This window comes from Odontomachus brunneus, unplaced genomic scaffold (assembly GCF_010583005.1).
Source record: "Odontomachus brunneus isolate Ranch 3 - 2012 unplaced genomic scaffold, Obru_v1 Obru_scaffold_012, whole genome shotgun sequence".
NCBI lineage: Eukaryota > Metazoa > Arthropoda > Insecta > Hymenoptera > Formicidae > Odontomachus > Odontomachus brunneus.
Window position 1 is genome coordinate 1,738,940 of NW_022639462.1, and position 6,651 is coordinate 1,745,590.

Sequence of the window (6,651 nt, forward strand, 5' to 3'; positions counted from 1 at the left end):
GGATAGACAGAGCGTTGTGTGATAAGTGCAGCAAGAAAAACGCTTGCTAGCTCGGGCTCAAATGCATATCACTGATTATACGTGGATTAAAATACGCGAATTTCACTTTGTACTCCCAACACTTTATCCCTCCGACATATTCCATCCCATATAGCACAAATCTCTAAAAGATTTCTTACAGAGCTCCAAAAGGGTTCCCAAGTTCTCTAGAACACTTTTGGAATTCTTTAAGAAGTCTTTTAGAGATTTGTGCTATATGGGATCCCACACAGCACGTAATATTATATAATATCACAGCAATATTTCCATAATATTGTAATATCGCAGAAATATTATTGAAATATTACTGTGATATTATATATATTACGTGCTGTGTGGGATATCGACGATTTTCTGACGATATACGCATATAGACGCTTTTTTCCGACATTATCACGATAAATCGCACACAAATCTCATATACAGCGAGTCGAAAATGTGAAGAGCGCCGCGAGGAGATGCACTCCGGGGAAATTATGGTGCTATGAATATACGAGATTTTGTTTGACGGTTCTTTGAATTGCCCGTTTTATTCGAACCGTCCCACAAGATGTTTTCATTGAATGGGAGACTTTGTTATAACAAACGCGTGACACGCTTCAGCACTCTTAACAACAGCTCTTAACAACAGTGAGGCTTATTGTTAGCGGACCGAAATCGCGGCGAGTATGAAACGATTCCTCAAATCCAACCTATCGAGCCACGAATTTCTCTGAACTGATTGTAGCGAGCGGAATGATTATTATGATTATATTCCGTTTCATGCATTATGCGCGCATTTTCTACAATATACGTAACATGAATTATACGTAAATGCGCGCATAAACGAAACGCGGCTTATACATGAATATCAAAGTGCGCAATTTCACTCTGTACTCCTGACATTCTATCCCTCGGTGTGTTCAGTGTCGATGACTTCCTCATAATATTATGCTACGATACACTCATTTCGACGTTTATTACGACATTATCGACGATAATTCGCGCGTGACTCTCATAAATTGAAAATGTCAAGTACGCCTTACGACTGTGCACTTTGAAAGATTATGATGCTATGAATATATGAGACTCTGGTATTTTCGATCACCTTCCCGTGAAGTACGTACGTCGGCAATCTTTGTCATAACAAACGACGATTACCTTCAGCATTGCCGACAGTGATTTGGACGCGAGAGTCACCTGCGGTAAACCATTACGAAAATCATAATCACGGAAAATATAGAATAGCTTATCGAGTTTCCGCGATCCATTTCGTTAATCCCTGGTCTACATTCGGTGATTTAAGGCCCGATCTACAATAGATGGAGTAAAGAGTAGGAGTAGGAGTAAAACGAAATGGAAATAATTTATTTCGCTTACTCCTTTACTCCAATAAAAGTTTGCCCGTCTACATCACATAGAGTAAGCCTGAATTGAGTAGTAAGAGCTGGAGTAAGGAGCTGGAATAAGGGAGTAAGCGAAATAAATTATTTCCATTTCGTCTTACTCCTACTCCTACTCCTTACTCCATCTATTGTAGATCGAGCCTTAGTCTCAATCCCTAAGCTTTATTCCTTGTCCACAATCTTGCTTTAATCTTTAAGCCATAATAAATTGACCAACCACAGTCGATTAATTTAAAAATAATAAACCGTGATTGGTTAATTTTTTACGGGTTAAGAATTAAAGCAATGTTGTGGACAAACGGATATTCTTACAGCCATTGTAGATGGGCCTTAAGATTCTCTATCGATGCTGACGTAGTACCAATCACAGCAGCTCCAATCCAGTCCAATCAGATTTACCCTTTCGAAATACACCAAGTTGCACTTTTTGTGACATGGTGTATCTTGAAAGTGTAATAAATATTCTTTAGAAATTCAGGGTCTGTTTTCTATTGCTGAACTGGCTGCACTAGTTCTCTCTCACCTTTCTTCCATTAATTTATCTGTACATCTGTTTTTTTTTTAATTCTAAAAGTGTATACTAGTTCAGCAATAGAAAACAGACTTCCCTGGCGAAAATAGAAATTGGAGAGTAAATAAAATGTAAACAAAGAGTGACGGAAGTGTAAGCGCTTCACTTACACTTCCGTCACTCTTCATTTACATTTATTCACTCTCCATTTCTATTTTCACCAGGGCTTCAATAGAAAAAGCAAGAAGGGAACAAAAGATCATAAAGAAAAAGCAGAAGATTTGTTTAAGAGAAACATTTTGTCACATTCAAAATATCAAAACAAATAATATCAATGTACGAAACGAGTGTCATCATGTATCTCAGCTATTTGAACGATCCTAAGCTGCGTTCCGAAATTCACTGCTAGTGCTGAATTTCGGAACGCAGCCTTAGTTACAAAGGCCGCGTTCCGACTCAGGTAGCAAGATAACGTCTACAAACGTCATTAAAACACCATTAAGACGTCTATGAAGTCTTAATGACATTTTAATGACGTCTTTAGACGTCACCTTGCTATCTGGGGAATTACGCGCGTATTTATCTACAGTTCATGTCACATATACTGTAGAAAATGTGCGCGTACTGTGTAAAACGGAACCAGCCAAAAAAGGTGACGTCACGCGCAACCCGCGGCAGTTTCATTTCGTCTCGCGGCAGTTAGAAGCCGGATTGCGACCGCTCTGGTTTGTTTCATCTTTTACTCGCTGACGGCGATTTCGCGAATGAACGAGTGTCGGGACTGCCACATTAAATGCCGGGCGATCGTTTTAGCGTGTTGATCGGGCCGTGCGAGTGCAATTAAACGTGATATCTTCCGATATTTGTAACCGACTCGTCTTGTCACATTGGGAACATGGCGTCGTGCGAGTGAAATGCGCAATGCATTCGTTTCTGTTTATGACGGGATCGATGCTTCAAAATTCGATACTTGTATCACGCTTTCGCATTTCGGTAAGTTTGCCCTTTGATGTAAACAACGACGAGATATAGTTAAACATCATTGTCCGTCGATAAAGTTTCGTATATCATTCGCAGGGGTAAATGTAAGGAGAGGGAAAGAAAAAGAAAGAAAAAGGAAGGTAGAGAAAGACAGGCATAGAGAGAAAGAAAAAGAGAGAAAGGCAAGCAGTTCCATAGATGTATATGTAATATTGCCACACTGTGTATGTTGAATGTGTATCGGGACATCTGAGGAGTGATAGATCATAAAATGAATATCGCATCACGTAGACCAGCCAGCCTAATATCACAAACTCGTCCTTGAATAACGTCTCGTATTGATGTCGCGCGCAAGTATATTTTTGACACCGCGCGCGTCACTTCGGCGCGTCCACTTCAGATGTCGCCCCGTGTACGATCAGCGGAGATCTTCGCGGGCACTCGGTGCAAAAGACAACGCGTAGCGCCCGCAGTTACGGTGGCGTATGAGGGTACGATGACCCGCTTGTTCGCGCGTTATGTGCTCGTTCGTCGCGATTGCGTCGTAGTACGTCAAAGCAGATATTCGCTTTATCGCTTGTACAAAGCGGTAGGGAAGGAGGTGGGAGAACGTAGACGGCCGCTGAGCCACCGCGCAGACTCTTATTTTGTTCGGCGGGCGAGGGGTGGCCGGAGACGGACGCGCGTTTACGGGGCATGGCGTGGTGCGCGTTCTAGTAAACAAGTTGTGTGCGAGTCGCGCGGGGAATCTGCGCCCCGAGTTAATCGCGATATTTATTCTCCGGCGTGGCCGTCCCGTCGCGCGCCACGACGAGTCGCGTAGCTGTCGTCGTCGTCGTCGCTGCCGCCGCCGCCGCCGCCGCCGCCGCTGCCGCCGTCGTCACCCGTTTGAAACTTTCGTTATTCTTAATACGGAGGTTAGGGTAATAAGCGGATTAGCTCGGACACAGTGAGCCGATCGCGGACCGTCCTGTGTGCTATGAATACGTGTGTACGCGAGTGTGAGTGTCGCTCGTGTTTGCGGAGGAAAGTGTTGACGGTGTTCACCGGTCCCGGATCTCTAACGAGGCGACGACTTTCGGTCGTGGCCGAGGAGCGAGGGAGTTGATGCGTGATGACTTCGGCACACATCTTGGAATCCCCGCCTGGACGCCGCGATTCGGTGAGTAGCATTTCCATCCAGCGCTTTCTCCTACTTCGTTTTTTCGTCGCACACACGCGAACCGTCGTCGCCGTCGTCGTCACCACCGCCGCCGCCGCCGCCGCCGCGACTCATCTTTTTTGTCCATGACGTATTCCCGTAGCGATTTGGCTGTTACACCGCGAGAAATGTCGTCAAACGCGCGCGACATCGATTCCGCTCCGAAAGAGTTCCCCTCCCGCTCCCTCCTTCCCGCGAGACGCCTTCAGATGACGTTTTTGTCCGCGGAGACGTCTCTCGCCTTCTCTGTTTATTTTCCGTCTCTCCGAATCGTGTTGTCCCTTTCGTCCTCGATCGAGGAGGTGCTCGGTCGAGCGAGTAGGAGCGAGAGGGGAGGAAGAAAGGATAGGGAAAAGGTGCGCGCGAACAGCACGCTCGGAATGTTTTCGGCGCAATGTGTCGCTCCTTGGGCGTTGCTCCTCTCGCGACTCGACTCCGTGCCGAGCGAAAAAGTGTTTTTCCACGAAACGTGCGTGCTTTCACCGGCGGTGTTTGCGCGCGCGGCACAGCGTGGCGCGGCGTAGCGCGCCATAGACCGTGCGGGTATCAATGGCCTCCGAGGCCGCCGTGAAAATTGCTCGCTCGCTCGCTCTCTCACACGCGAGAAGGGCGATTAGAATACGTGGAGCAAAGAGAGGAAGCGATGTGTTCTCTCCACGTAGGAGGAGGCGGCGGAGGTTTCAGAGGAAGGAGGACATGGAGGCGGACCGCCTCGTCGTTTCTACGAATCTCGGTTAGGGTGACGCGATTCGGCGACGTCGTGTTGTTTCCTACGGTAAAAGGCCCTCGAGCGCGTCGATAGGCAGAGAGAAAGAGAGAGAGAACGATTATATCGCGCTCCACGATATTTCTCTCTTTAATCACTGACCTCGCGGTCGCTCGGCTAACCTCGTTCGCCGGCGCGTTGCGCCGCGCCGTCGCGTCGTAAGGGGAATTTCGCGACGACATCGTCGAGAGAGAGAGAGAGAGAGAGAGAGAGAGAGAGAGAGAGAGGGCCGTGTGGACCGTGAATTCGGCTCGGTTCGTCTCGGCTCGCTTCACGGCTCGATCGGAACTCTTGCGCCCAGATATTCTTTCTGGAGAAGATTCTCGCGCGCTCTCGTATCGATACTGTGATATATGAATTTGTTATTTGCACGCGCAAAAGAAGAAAGGCTTTCCGCGTGCCGACCGATTTGTCTTTTTCGCCCTCACTCCTCCCTGAGACCTCGAAGAGACGACGCTCCGTCTTCTTCTCCTCTGGGAAAACAGCCGCAAATATTTTCGCGAGATCGAATTACACTCGTCGGAGACCGCAATTCTACGCTATCTCCGGCGCTTTGCGACACTTCGAGTCGAAACGACGCGCATTTATCTTCATGAACGCGCTGCAATTCGACGAAACGCGATCTCATTGTCGAGGTTCTTCTTCTTCGTCGTGGAAGGCGGCGCGCCGCATCGTGGCCGAAAATGGGCGCCGTTCCTTTCCGCGATTATTTCCGAGTCTCTCGGTGCGCGAAGGCAGGCGAAAGTATCGATCGTGAGCGTTCTAGTCGTTGACTTCGGGACTTGAGACTTCGATTAGTGATAGCGCAACGAAATATATTTGATACTATATTGGCGCTGTTGAGTGAAAAGAAAAATAAAAGATAGGTGTATGTATGTACAATGGGGGGGTACATACATATGTATCTTAGGGGAACGCGCGAAGGACGTCCGTCGCGAACGAAACGACCGCAAATCTGTCACGCAGCTGATTTTTAAGAGATTCGAGAGATATCGACACGTGCGAGATAACTGTCGAATGCCGCCGCGAGTACAATCAGCACGATTACGCGCGGGATCGGAGTGTCCGCGGCGTTGCGCGCGTTATTTCGCCTGTGTCGTTAAATGCCTTCCCATTAAGCTGGCGCAGCGGAAAGTTAACGCGGAACCGCGCGAATAACGATGACATTTACGACATCATAGACGTCGGGCCCAAAGTTGCGCCCGCGCCGCCGCCTCTCTCAGCTGAGGCGCAGAAGGCAAGAGCGTTCTGCGAGGAGGCGCGCAGCCTTGAGTATATTCGAAAAAATGCATTCGGATTATTGACGGCCGACATTAACGGCAGGTAATAACGCCACGGCGCATTGCGTAACTCTTCGGCGCGCTTTATTATCGCGAGGGTCGCCTGTCGTGCGTGTTTCTTCCTTCATCGACCCTTTTCGGCGCTGTCGAACACTTTGCATTTACAACAAGAGCGGCCGCGCCGGCACTAACGATGCGGCTTACAAAGCCCTCACGGTATCGAGCGCGCGCCTTCGAAATAATCGATATTTCATTACGCCATTGTCGTCTGTGTGCCGGGCGCGAGAGCGTGTGGAGCAATCACGACGGAGATTATTAAAGGAAGAAAGCAAAGGTTTTGCGGGGTTCACCGATATCTCAACGAATAACGGGAGACCTCTCGCGCGCGCTTCTCTCCTCTTGAAATCGTTTAACGGAATGACACGTCGCCGACTCTCTCTCTCTCTCTCTCTCTCTCTCTCTCTCTCTCTCTCTCTCTCTCTCTCTCT

At 48.0% G+C, this 6,651-nt stretch overlaps 1 protein-coding gene across 1 annotated transcript in view; it reads left to right on the top strand.

The window, feature by feature from the left end:
* Positions 1-3,200: 3,200 nt before the first annotated feature.
* Positions 3,201-6,651, top strand: part of LOC116840817 (insulin-like receptor) — a 69,303-nt gene continuing 65,852 nt past the window's right edge. Inside the window, exon 1 of the mRNA XM_032808043.1 lies at positions 3,201-4,078. The gene's annotated coding sequence lies outside the window, so the exon portion shown is untranslated. The remainder of the gene's footprint in view (positions 4,079-6,651) is intronic.